Here is a 12,670-nt window from a genome sequence, read left to right as displayed (position 1 = left end):
CTCTTCGGACTGGGGACGGGGGTGATTTTACATTGGCTGCTCTGAAGCTGGGGAAACCAGACTAAATATGTGTGAATCATTAAAGGATAATAAAAAGTCAGAAATTTTGCTGGAACACACAGAACAGGAAATAGGGGAGAAGGTGGTAAAAGAGAGCATAAATGAGGAGCAAGAAAATAATATTGAAGGAAAAAGAATTGAATGCAAAAAGCAGTTAGATGATTTCACTGGGATTTACAGTGGCAAAAGAAGAGTGGGTAGGTGGGAATATCTTCCAAAAAAGAATCAATCAAAGGGTAAAGAGGGAAATAGTGGAAAGAGATTAGGAGAAAGCTTGGGGAGAACTACTTGAATAATATATCTAAAAGTGAGAAAAAGGATTCAGAAGAAAAGATATAATAAATATATTTTAAAAAGGAAAAAAAAGAAGAAGTTAAGAGAATGGGGTAAAAGGAGAAAACTATCAAGAAGTGGAATTTTGGGGAGACCAAGAGAAAATGTTTAAAGAAGGGAAGATTAGTGGAAAGGAGGAAGAGAAATTAGGTACATACTAGTAGATTTAAGGGAACTGTATTAATATTATTAATTGTGGATGGTCAACTAAGTTAAAGAGTTTTAATGTAAGATTTGAATATGATGATGTATATTGCTTATAATAAAACAGAATAGCAGATGAAATGTGAAACAGTAATTTGGTTTAATTTTGAAAACAAGTTAAATTAAGAGACAAAATTGAAATGTTAAAAAGTGGGATGGGGATTTTGAGAAATATATTCTATAATAGAGAAATAAGATAATTAACTGATGTTATTGTAAGAGATTAGGAATTAAGGGCGGATAGTGATACTGTTTATGTATTATGTATCAAGAAGAAATTAAGATAAGATAAAGAAGTATGGAAAAAGAATATTATGGCTGAAATTGGAGATATGTAAAATGGACTTGGGAAAACAAAAAGAATAATATAGCAGAAGCTGAAATTACAAGATATGGTGAAAAATGATTAATTTGTGATAAAGAACTATATAAAAGAGATGAATATGGAAAAAATGGGAAGATTGGAATAGATTGTAAAGATTAATATATATAAGATGTGACCTGGTCAACACCCTGTTCATAAAATATGTATAATGAAAGAAAAATTCTAATAAAACTTGTTTACAAAAAAAAAAAAGAAAAAGAATAGCATAGGCTCTATTCAACATATTAATAAAAAACTTAAACAAGAAAAATATGATATTAAAATATGATATTATCAAATGTCCAGATAAAACAAAAATGTGGAGGATAGCAAACTGTCCTGTAAGGACTTTATCAACCTGAAACAATGTTGAAGTTTAATAGAGAGAAATATAAGATCCTAAAAATGAGTATAGGATAGGATAGGATAGGATAGGATAGGATAGGATAGGATAGGATAGGATAGGATAGGATAGGATAGAATAGAATAGAATAGAATAGAATAGAAAATATTATATGTATGTGTATGTACTGAATAGAATGGAATGGAAATAAATGGAACAGAACACAACAGAACAGAACAGAACAAAAGAATTGGAAGGAACCCGTCCAACCCCTTGCTCATGCAGGAAACTATATCATGTCAGACAAATAGTTGTCCAATCTCTTCTTAAAAACTTCCAGTGTTGGCACATTCACAACTTGTATGTATGAATTATGAATGAATGAATGAATGAACGAATGAATGAATGAATGCAACCAACGTTGTATCAACAAGCGGACTCCATCATTACTAAGAGAAGTCACCATTCCTCTCTATTCTGAACTTGCTGAGAACGCACCTACAATATTAATATTTTGAGCACAACATTTTATGACAGACATTAATTAATTAATTGAAGAACATTTGTGAGCTATTCAGAGATCATCTCCCAGGAGGTCTTAAGCAGCCAGGAGAGACATGGATCCAGAACACAGATGGCTGAACTCATAGCTCCAAGTACTCTGTCCATTTCTTCAAGAGTAACTGGCTTGAATTTCTCCCAGATAACAAGATTCAGATGTATCTCCATCACCTCTAAGTCATCTGCCCAGCCAGAGTCCAAATCTGAGTGAAGTCTGGCATTTTTATCTGACAGATGCTGAGAATATTCCTCACAGCAACTCTGCAAGGGTTATCCTGGTTCCTTCTAATCCAGAAGAGGCTGGTTCTTTCAAACAGGACCACCAGTCAGCTATCTGCAGATGCAGATGCAATAAAGACAGATAAGTAATTATGTTTTGCTTATCTTATCGCTAAAAGTTAGAGCCTAATATAGGCTCTTATGATTGGCTCCTCACTTTGTCTTTGTCCAGTGGTGCTCTAGCATCTTTTATGTTGCTTCATCTATTTGAGCTACTTGGTGAACCATGGGGCTCTATGAATTCCCCATACACAGAGAGTCCCTTACAAAAAGTTTATTCTATCATTCAGTGTGCTGTAGCCTGGTAGCCAGAAAGCCAGCCAGAGGCCAGAATTTCTGCAAATGGGAAAATGTCCTACTCACAAGTTCCAGATTAATACAATTAATACAAGTTAGAACTATGTTAATTCAAAAGCAAAAAATAAACTAAACAGCTGATTCTAAAACAAATCTGCTCAGATGGCAAAAAAAAAAAAAGGATAATGTCATGGTATCAAAATAATAGAGACCTTATCATGAAGTTGAGCAGGCCACATGTCTGTCAGAAACCTACTTTTTCTGTATATTTTGGGTAATATCTGGCTCCTGGATGCCATAGTTCTATTACTTTTCATAGTTTGCAATGTTTCATCAAGTGCAGAGAAAAAATAAGCACTAGTAAGTAAAAGCAATCAGGCAGGTGGAAGTTAAAAGGTAAGGAAAGGAAATTTAGTTCATACGTTATACCTCCCTGTATCTTTCAGCCTTTCTACCAAATGAACTATTGAAAGAATTTAAAACAGCCCATTCTCAGTGACATCAGCCATACTAAACAAAGAACGGTTCCCATTTTTCATTGAATGTAAATGTAGGGAAGCTGGAATTGCTGAAGATATGATTGGTGTTGTTGCTCAAACATATTAAAATAAATATGCTAATTTCCGAAGTAAAGATTAAAAAAAATATTTACAGTTATATTTATTTACAGGAAGCAGAACTTTATAATTGGGCAAAGACAACTCCATCCTAGAGAAATCCATAAATAATAATGCTACTACCTGAGGATACTTAATTATTGTTCATTTATTTTTGCATTGTTCTTTTCCTTTCTTTTGTTATATATTAGTTGGTTAACCATTTATTTCTGCCTTCTACCATCAACAAAAGGATTTTTAGTATTAATATAGAAGTGGATGATATTTGAGATAGCTCTGAGCTTAATTATCTAATTGATTTACCATAGCTGCAATTGGGAATGCTAATTAAGCATTGGTTGTGCTTTATACTTGGGGAAAAATCAAATTGTTATAGAAATCTGTTTGGCTTTCATTCTAATAGGCATTAAGGCTTGCATTGTGAACTTGCATTTATTACATTCTGAGACGTTCTACCATCTTAATGATGTTATTAGCCTCTCTGCAGAAAGTAAATGCTCTTCAAGGCTTTATAAATTATTCTGTAAGTATCAGATAATGATACTTACAAATGAGCAATGGTCTATAGGAGAAATGAGAATCAATAATAAAGACTAAGATGTTGTAGAACAATATATAAATTGTAGATAGAATAAAAATTAGGTACACCATTTCTTTTGTAAAGAAATTTGTTTCTTCTGCTGTTCACTGACAATAAGGGATAATATGAGGAATAAATAAGCTTCATAACATTGTATTAAATCCATTTCCTAGGAAGGTCTGAAAAATTAAACTTTAACACAGAATTTTCTATAGGTGGAATCCAAAGAGCATCTGACCAATTATAGATAGCAAAAAATAAAAAATAAAAAAAATCCCAAGGAATTCTCCAGAACATATATTATATAAACATAAGGGGAAGTGAATGTAATCCTGTTTCTAACTCCAGCTCCAGTTTTGATTTTATTTTGAAGTAAAATTATTTACTTATTTACTTATCATAATCTTTATCAAATTTCTAGACCACCCTTCTTACATGCATGGCTCTGGGTGCTTATAGATATTTAATTATATGTTAGCTATTAAAGTCTTGAAAACTGGCTTTCTTTCAGTCATTGGGTCCAGGTTGTGTAAGTCCTTTGAGGAATCAGACACAACAATAGATATTAGAAAGTATTCAAAGGTCTTGTGAAAGATGGCAGGATTAGGGGTTATTTTATTTATTTCATTTCATTTTATTAAATTTCTATACCGCCCTTCTCCCGAAGGACTCAGGGCGGTGAACAGCCAGAAGATAAAACACAGGAAATACAAAATCTAAAATAAATTAAAACAAATTAAATAATTTAGGCTGAATTTTAAAATACCCCATAATTAAACAGATTAAAAATTTATGTTTAAAATTTAAATTTAAAAGAGGAGATGATTTAGGCCAGGCCAGCTTGATGAAATAAAAACGTTTTAAGCGCGCGACGGAAGGTGCGAAGATCCGGGATCCTCCGTATCTCTGGGGGGAGCTCGTTCCAGATCATAGGTGCCCCCACAGAGAAGGCTCTCCCCCTGGGGGCCGCCAGCCGACATTGTTTGGCCGACGGCACCCGGAGGAGCCCCTCTCTATGGGAGCGTACTGGCCGGTGGGAGGCTATTGGTGGTAGCAGGCGGTCTCGTAGATAACCAGGTCCTAAGCCATGGAGCGCTTTAAAGGTAGTAACCAAAACCTTGAAGCGCACTCGGAAGACCACCGGGAGCCAGTGCAGGTCGCGCAGGAGAGGTGTTACATGGGAGCTCCATGTTGCTCCCATAACCACCCGCGCGGCCGCACTCTGCGCCAGTTGGAGCTTCCGAGTGCACCTCAAGGGGAGCCCCATGTAGAGAGCATTACAATAGTCCAGACGAGAGGTGACGAGGGCATGAGTGACTGTGTGTAGGGAGTCCCGATCTAGAAAGGGACGCAACTGGCGGATCAGGCAAACCTGATGAAAAATCCTCCCGGTCAAGTGATCTTCTAAAGACAGCCGTGAATCCAGGAGGACGCCCAAGTTGCGAGCTCTTTCCATGGGGGCCAATGATTCACCCCCAATAGTCAGCGATGGCACCAGCTGACTATATCGGGACGTCGGAAACCACAGCCACTCTGTCTTGGATGGGTTGAGCCTGAGCCTGTTCCTCCCCATCCAGATCCGTACGGCCTCCAGGAACCAGGACATCACTTCAAGGGCATCGTTGGGGTGGTCCGGGGTGGAGATGTACAGCTGGGTGTCATCAGCGTACTGATGGTACTTCACCCCGAAACCACGGATGATCTCGCCCAGCGGCTTTACATAAATGTTGAACAAAAGGGGCGAGAGGACTGATCCCTGCAGCACCCCACATATGAGGGGCCTCGGGGTCGACCTCTGCCCCCCTGTCAACACAGACTGCGACCGGTCAGAGAGAAAGGAGGAGAACCACCGTAATATGGTGCCTCCCACCCCCAACTCTTCCAACCGGTGCAGCATGATACCATGGTCGATGGTATCAAAAGCCGCTGAGAGATCTAACAGGACCAGGACAGAGGAGCAACCCCTGTCCCGAGCCCTCCAGAGATCATCAACCAACACGACCAATGCCATTTCCGTGCTGTACCCAGGCCTGAAACCCGACTGGAACAGATCTAGATACGACGTTTCATCCAGGTACTGGGGAAGCTGTCGCGCAACCACACTCTCAACAACCTTCGCAACGAAGCGAAGGTTGGAGACTGGATGATAATTAGCCAATACTGCTGGGTCCAGGGAAGGCTTCTTGAGGAGAGGCCTCACCACCGCCTCCTTCAAGGCGGCAGGGAAGGTACCCTCACCCAATAAAGCGTTTATAATCCCCTGGAGCCAGCCTCGCGTCACCTCCCGGGAAGCCAGTACTAACCAGGAGGGACACGGGTCCAACAAACATGTGGTCGCGTTCAGTCTACCCAGAATCCTTTCCACGTCATCTGGGGTCACAGGATCAAACTCGTCCCAGATAACATTCTCAAGACCTGCCTCTGTCACCCTCGCTGGACCTACCCAGTCGGAGTCCAGACCTTCCCGAATCTGAGTGATTTTGTCATGCAGATATTGAACAAAATCCTCAGCTCTTCCCTCCAAGGGGTCCTCCTGCGCTTCCTGGTGGAGCAGGGAGCGGGTCACCCTAAACAGGGCAGCCGGGCGATTATCTGATGACACAATAAGAGCAGCAAAATGGGTACATTTTGCTGCTTTTATCGCCACTAGGTAAGTCTTAATATGAGATCTTACCAGTGTCCGGTCTGATTCAGAAAGACTAGCCCTCCAACTACTCTCTAGGCGTCTTTTCCAGCGCTTCATCTCCCTCAGCTCCTCAGTAAACCAAGGAGCCAGGTGAGAATGGCGCCGGGTCAGAGGCCGCAAAGGCACGACTCGATCCAGAGCTCCAGCGGCCGCTCTATTCCAGGCGGCCACTAGGTCTCCAGCCGAGGCGTGTGCAAGATCCTCGGAGATTGGCCCAAGCTCCATCTGGAACCTATCGGGTTCCATCAGGCACCTGGGGCGGTACCATCTTACCGGTTCTGCCTCCCTGCGGCGGGGTACCGCGGTTCGAAGGTCAAGGCGAAGGAGAGAGTGATCCGACCATGACAAGGGCTCAGTGACTATGTCCCCTATCTCAAGATCATTCAACCACTGTCCAGAGACAAAAACCAGGTCCAGTGTGTTTCCCCTCCCTGTGCATAGGGCCATGAATTAACTGGGTCAGGTCCATGGCCGTCATGGAAGCCATGAACTTCCGAGCCACCTCAGATGCCTCATCTGCGGACGGCAGATTAAAGTCACCTCTAAAATAGAATAATTTAATATTGAATATGTGCTTATATCTTGATATCAACATATCAAGATCTGTTTTTCCCTTTATAATAACAAGCCTGTAAAGGTTACTGGATAGAGAGTGGTCCAAAGTCCCTGGTCCAAAGTCACTCAAAGCAGGATCTTCCTGTTGCTAATTCAGCTTGAGCCATTACACCATGCTGGCTCTCGCTAATAATCATTTATTAACACACCATCAATTAACTATCATAAGAAGACTGTCTATTTGTAATATGGCTATATAGGATTTCCAGTGCAATAAATGCAAATGTTGTGTTTATTACCATGTACCTTGCATTTTAATAGTCTACTATTTACATCCCAAACAAAAAACAAAACAAAAACAAAACCCAACTTTGTAGGTTTTTAAACTATTCTCCCAGGAAAAGCTAGTGATAATTAAAACTACCTCTTTGGAATTCGACTGAGCCAATTAGAAGTTGTTTCAGTTATTTATAATAAAATGATTTGTTTTATTTACACAATTATTAGCACTACTGAAGCACTTTTCAGGGGTCAAGTACAAATGTGTAACACATATACGATATGATTTCATTTATTGCACATAGTCTCATGAGTCATTAAAGATTCATATTAATTCAGCTATTTCTAACTAAATTTGCTTTTCAGTTTCATGGAAGTCTTGTTGCTCTGGGAAAAACATTTTAATGTGGCTCAGAGTAATTCAGAATTATCTTCAGAGCATCATATTTATGGACATTTGTGATATTGTGGATGGACTGTGGAATTAAATTCAAATACTGCTGAATTTCTCCTTGCCCAGTTTCTTTCTTAGGTGAACTTTTTTCTGGATGCCAACATTTTGTACAGATGCATTAGATATATTAGACAAGAGCCTTGGTGGCACAGCAGACTAAAGTGCTGTTAACTAGCACCAGCTGTCTGCAATTACTGTAAGTTTGAATCTCACCAGGCTCAAGGTTGACTCAGCCTTCCATCCTTTTGAGGTAGGTAAAGTGAGGACCCAGATTGTTGGAGCAATAAGCTGACTTTGTGTAAAAAAGAACACCGCTTGGGGGGGCCTGAAAGCCCTACTAAGTAGGTATATACAAAAGTATGAAGGCTATTGCTTAACGCATTGTAAGCCGCCCTGAATCTCCGGAGAAGGGCGGCATATAAATCGAACCAATAAATAAATAAATAAATAAATAAAATTTCATCAGGAGTATTATTATCAAGTGTTTCGGAGCTGTACTTGTTGAATGTGTCAATAGACACTTTGTTCTCCATCCCAAGGTGGCCCTAAAGACCACTGCAAAAGGTAGCGCAGGCTTGCTCTGACTTATCAATACCTTTGTAGCATATTAAGGTTTTATAGCTAATGTGCTGCGTGAAATAGTACTTTATGCTCTAATCTGCTGGATTAAACTGAAGGACTTTCTAAGTATCTTGCTATTGTTTACTCTTTTCCCTGTTTGTGTATATTGTCTGAGCTGCTCTAGGAGAAGTTCATGGTTGTCTGTAAAAGTGAATGGGTTAATTAGGGTCTTCTATATTTTGTTTTTGTTGGAGCTCCAGATCTGGGGTCATTGATTCTTCAGCTGCACTACTAACATATGAAGCAATAAGGTATAGATACAAAGAGGAGGATTACCTCTGTTTACCCTACTTTTTTTTTTCTCTCTCTCTAAGGGGCAACTGGACTTTCTGGTTTTTCTTTGAAGATGTTTCGCTTCTCATCCAAGAAGCTTCTTCAGCTCTGAGTGGATGGTGGGGAATGGAAGGACCATCCGGTCAGAGCTGAAGAAGCTTCTTGGATGAGAAGAGAAACGTCTTCAAAGAAAAACCGGAAAGTCCAGTTGCTTCTTAGAGGAAAAAAAAGCACATTTGAGACAACCAAAGTATGTGTTTTAGTTCTGGCTATGCACCGCCCTGAGTCCACTAGGAGAAGGGCGGTATACAAATTGAATAAAATAAATAAATAAATAAATAAACTATGACTGAGAATCTCCATAGACACTCTGTTTACTCTCTTTCTCTATCATTCCACTCATTCTTTGTCTATGAGGGTTTATCTATGCTCTAGCACATTTTTGCTGGGCAGAATTTCTCTTTTCTCTCCTACACAGCCTTTTTCACACACATAGACATATATATTACAAATTTCTTCCCCAACTCCACATATATATATATATATATATATATATATATATATATATATATATATTTGTTTGTGTATGTGGTTGGGGACAGGTCAGGAGGGGAGATGAGAGGAAGGAGAGAGAAATAATTAGATATTTGCTTGTATTGGGTGGTGGCTGCAACATTATCACCACTTCTGTCTCCCTCATATATGGGATAAGTGATTTAAGAGCAATGAGAAGAGAACTTCCTCACATCTTGTTACTTGCCTTCTCTCCCCACCCCCAATCTTTCCATCATTAGAGCCTTTTCCAGAGAAGTCTTTGTATAAAAGTTCAGATTTCACTTCCAAACAGTGGCACAGGGAAAACCACTGCCTGCACAATTCTGGTCTTTATAGATAAAGAACTTCCCTCCAAAAATCTTACTCTACATTTTCTCTGTTGGTGTTCTGCCCCAGGTCTGGATTCCCAAGGATTGTGACACACACCAATGGTCCTTATCAAAGTTATAATGTACAAAGAATAAACAAAGTGCGGCAAAGGTTGGCAACCAGCCCAGAAAACAAGATACAATAAGACACTCACTCTCCAAAATGCTCTATAATAATTATATGTTGTTTCCAGCAAGAAATTACTAATTGCGTGCAACTTAAATAGGCTAAGGGGGTGGCCAATTATCCTCAAACCTTACTCTTGAGGAGACCTCCTTCTCCTGAGTAGCCACTCCTGCCTTCTGGCAGCCCTGCGTGCTCAAGCATTGAGGAGAGGCTCCTCCATTTCGCTCTCTCCACTTGAAGGAGCCTCTGGAGGTTCTCAAGGCCCAGGCTGAGTCTCTACCTCTGGCACCACATCCTCTTCAGCCTTCTCGCTGTCCGACGCGAGCGCCAGCCTCACACCAGCCTCCTCATAGTCGGGATCAGCCACGATCTGCGCTTGTAAGGGACTCTCTGTGTATGGGGAATTCATAGAGCCCCATGGTTCACCAAGTAGCTCAAATAGATGAAGCAACATAAAAGATGCTAGAGCATCACTGGACAAAGACAAAGTGAGGAGCCAACCATAAGAGCCTATATTAGGCTTTAACTTTTAGTGATAAGATAAGCAAAACATAATTACTCTTCAGCCTCCTCGCTGTCCGACCTGAGCGCCAGCCTCACACCAGTCTCCTCATCATCGGGATCAGCCATGATCCGCGCAGGCCACTGGTGGGCCACAACAGTTAGTAACTTTACAGCAGGTGATACGGTGATGGACAGCATAGGTATCTTAATCTGTCAGATAAATATACTAACATTTATCGCCTTACCTTTGAATATTTTGAATATATACCAAATTCTTCCTCTGTTAAGGTATAAAATAGCTTTGCCATCTCTTTGCTCACACAGAACAGCTGTTCTATAATCACCTTTGTCAATCAGTCTCATTATTAAACTCCTTTTTTCATTTCTACTTGATGTCCCTTCTTTCTGCTAGAGGATGAAGGACTTCAGGATGACTGTTATTGAGAGACCTGTCATATCAAGACATACACATTTCCTTTGCATTTTAAACTACAAGTCCTGTTTAATACCACAGTTGTAATCCTAGCCTGGTGGGAGGGTAACCAGCTCTAAGACAAATACTTTGTATTCATTTTTCCTCCATTTATCAGCCCTTTGAAATGAATGCAAACTATAAGATTAACTCTTTTATTATAAGTGGCTTTTCATCTTATTAATTGCTAATTTATCCTATGTGGTTTGACAATATTTATAAAACAATGAAAAATGAATTTGATGTTTGCAATTTTTTTTGCTTGCACTATTATTATGTTAATATTTTCATTTGCTTCTTTAAAAATGCAACCAAAAAGAAATGAGAAAGAAATTGCAAAATAATATATTATTCTGTTCTATTCTAATAGAAAATTAAAATAGTGAAACATTAACCATTTCAGTATATTCCACAAGGCCTGTATAATGGCTGCAGAGATATACAGGAATAAATTTCCATGAAAAAACCCTTGAATATAAGCTTTAACAAGAGATAGGAAATGCCACCTGTGCAAAGAAGCTGGAGTAACAGTGGACCACCTAATAACTGGAGTAATAGTGGAGTAACAGTGGATGACCTAATTAGCTGCTGTAAGAAAATCACACAGATTGATTACAAACAATGCCATTAGAAAGTAGCAACAAAGGCATATTGCAATATCTGCAAGAAATACCATTTGCCTGCAAGCAAGAATTGGTGGGACTACAAAATAGTCAAAGTAATAGTCAATAATGATGCTAAAGTGCTTTTAGAATTTGAGATAGACAAGTATATGCCACATAATACCCCAAACATAACGGCTGTCAATAAGAAAGACAAAAAAATCAGATATCAGATGTTGCAGTACATAGAGGCAGCAGATTTGAAGAGAAAGAACTGGAGAAATCACAAAATGCAAAGACTTGAAAATAGAAGTAAAACAACTGTGTAAAAGAAAGCAAAGATAGTACCATCAATAGTAAGCACCTTGGATGCAATCTGAAAACAACTGGAACATTGCTAGAACATCATCGGCATTGACAAAATCACCATTAGTCAATTGCAGAAGGTAGGTTTACTTAGAATGGCTTACATCCTATGACAATACTTTCAATAACATCAAACAACATTTGCTTGTCCCAGATCCTTAGAAAAGACAGGTGATAGGTGGATAAAAGTGCCAAATCTAGCCTAAACTTCTTCCTATGTGACCAATCATAATATAAAGTTAAGAATACACTCCTGCTGCTATTTTTAAAGTGGGATTATCTCAACATACACGTTTTTCAAAATTGTGCTACTGTCCCAACATTTTCTAAATTAGCCTTGCTAATTAACACTGAATATACTGAGGAATTACAAGTAAAAGAGGAATTAAAGCCTTACAATGATATAAACAAGTCACCTAAAAATGTGTCTATAATGATTCTTTGGATTTTTTCATTAGGATTCTATAGAGATATAGAAGCCACAATGTGTGATAAAGCAGAACGTAAGGGAAATTAAAACTGCCATCATCATAACAGAACACTAATTTACAGTACATATAGAAAATTGGGTGTTTGCTCTTTCCATAAAGAAGTCCCTTAATAATTTAGCAATCCTAATATTTATTTATTTAAAACATTTATATAGCTGCCCATCTTGTACAAAATTCAGAATGGCTCACAAATAAGAGATAAAACCACACCAATGTGCAATAACAATGAAAAAAATAAATTGACACCATAACTAGTAACTAATAATCCCTCTTTTATATCAATCTTGAAATCATTCACATTTTTAATTATTCTCTCACTGGAATTTTTAACTATCTGATTCTGTTATATCAATATTTATGTCAGATAAACAATTTGCAATGCTTAAATATACAAATATTTGGGGCAGGGAAATAATCACTTGAATTCCATATGGAAGAATCTATCAACAATACCACAGCAGAGAAATGACATTAATGGCCTCCATTTCTCTTTACCTTCCAGAAACGGGAGGTTGCTACAGATTCTCCTGAGAACTTTGCAGTGGACAAGCTGGAACTAAGTGGAGGAGACAGTGTTGGAGATACTTTTGTTCCAAGCCATATATGGCTTTAATGCTCAGAACTGGCATTTTAAACTGTACAGAAGTGAATAAATAGCCAATGCACAGGCCAGAGTGCT

The sequence above is a fragment of the Pantherophis guttatus genome, chromosome 1, assembly GCF_059756535.1.
Source record: "Pantherophis guttatus breed Tessera chromosome 1, ASM5975653v1, whole genome shotgun sequence".
NCBI classification, from domain to species: Eukaryota; Metazoa; Chordata; class Lepidosauria; order Squamata; family Colubridae; genus Pantherophis; species Pantherophis guttatus.
This window is presented reverse-complemented; position numbering follows the sequence as displayed.